The sequence below is a fragment of the Suricata suricatta genome, chromosome 5 (assembly GCF_006229205.1).
Source record: "Suricata suricatta isolate VVHF042 chromosome 5, meerkat_22Aug2017_6uvM2_HiC, whole genome shotgun sequence".
Lineage (NCBI taxonomy): Eukaryota > Metazoa > Chordata > Mammalia > Carnivora > Herpestidae > Suricata > Suricata suricatta.
In genome coordinates this window covers 46,148,225-46,149,306 of record NC_043704.1, presented here as the reverse complement: position 1 = coordinate 46,149,306, position 1,082 = coordinate 46,148,225, and positions in this window count along the sequence as shown.

Sequence of the window (1,082 nt, the reverse complement as noted above, 5' to 3'; positions counted from 1 at the left end):
GTTCACCTACAGAAGCCTACCCAAGGCTCCAAACAGCCTCCCTACCTGATCCTCCACTTCAAGCACCACTGGATCTGCTGAATCACATGGCCCAAGTGCAGAGCAGCTTGCCCAGCAACCAACACTTGTTACAAAGCTGCTTCCTGTTCTGAGCCTGCTCAAAACTAGCATTTTATCCGGTCACTTGGTAAATGGGCCAATATAACACATCCCAATGAGGATTATACTCTGTCCCAAGTCCACAGGGACCCACTAGGTGTTGTGCCCCTTCTCTGGTGTCAGGAGGGGACTTAAGCTTCAACTTATCCTTCACCTTGGAAGGGATATGTCCACATGCCCTATATCACTGGCTCCCTAGGAATTTCACTGAAGTAAGATTACCAATTGTCATTTTCTCATCCTCTGTCATGCACATGTCTTACCAAGAAGCATTGCATAGTTGCTACTTCCTATTCCCTTGGAGTAAATAGCATAATATCATCTGTGTAATGAGCCAGTGTGATAGCTTATCAGGAAGAAAGGCAATCAAGATTCCTGAGAAATATTTGCACACCACACATCTGTAAATGACTTGTACCCAAATATATATGATGAATTCATAAAACATACTAATTAAAAAATAAATAACTCAAATAAAAATGGAAAATGTTGAATAGACACAAACAAAATATAAAGATATCAAAAAAAAGGACACAAAAAGATACTCTATATATCATGTGTCATCAGAAAAATACACGTGAAAACCACAAAGGGACACCACAACCCACTTGCATAAACGACTAAAATTGAAAAGACTACACTTACTGGAAGAGGCATACAGAGCTTCTGGACTCACAGATGGGTAACAGAAGGGGTTAAGAGATAATTACACAAAACTGAAGGAGTCAGTAAATGTTAGTCAAGCTTGCTTTATGTTGAGGCTGTTTATTTCCCTTCTATTTTGGCTTCCGCAGGCAAAATTATAAGGGAGTGAGATAACGGGTTAATTGGTCCACCAAAAAGATGCTGTCTGCCTTTCTCTATCTTACCAATCAAGTCCCACGTGGAGACTCAACTTTTCTGTCCTCTTTAAATATCAAGTA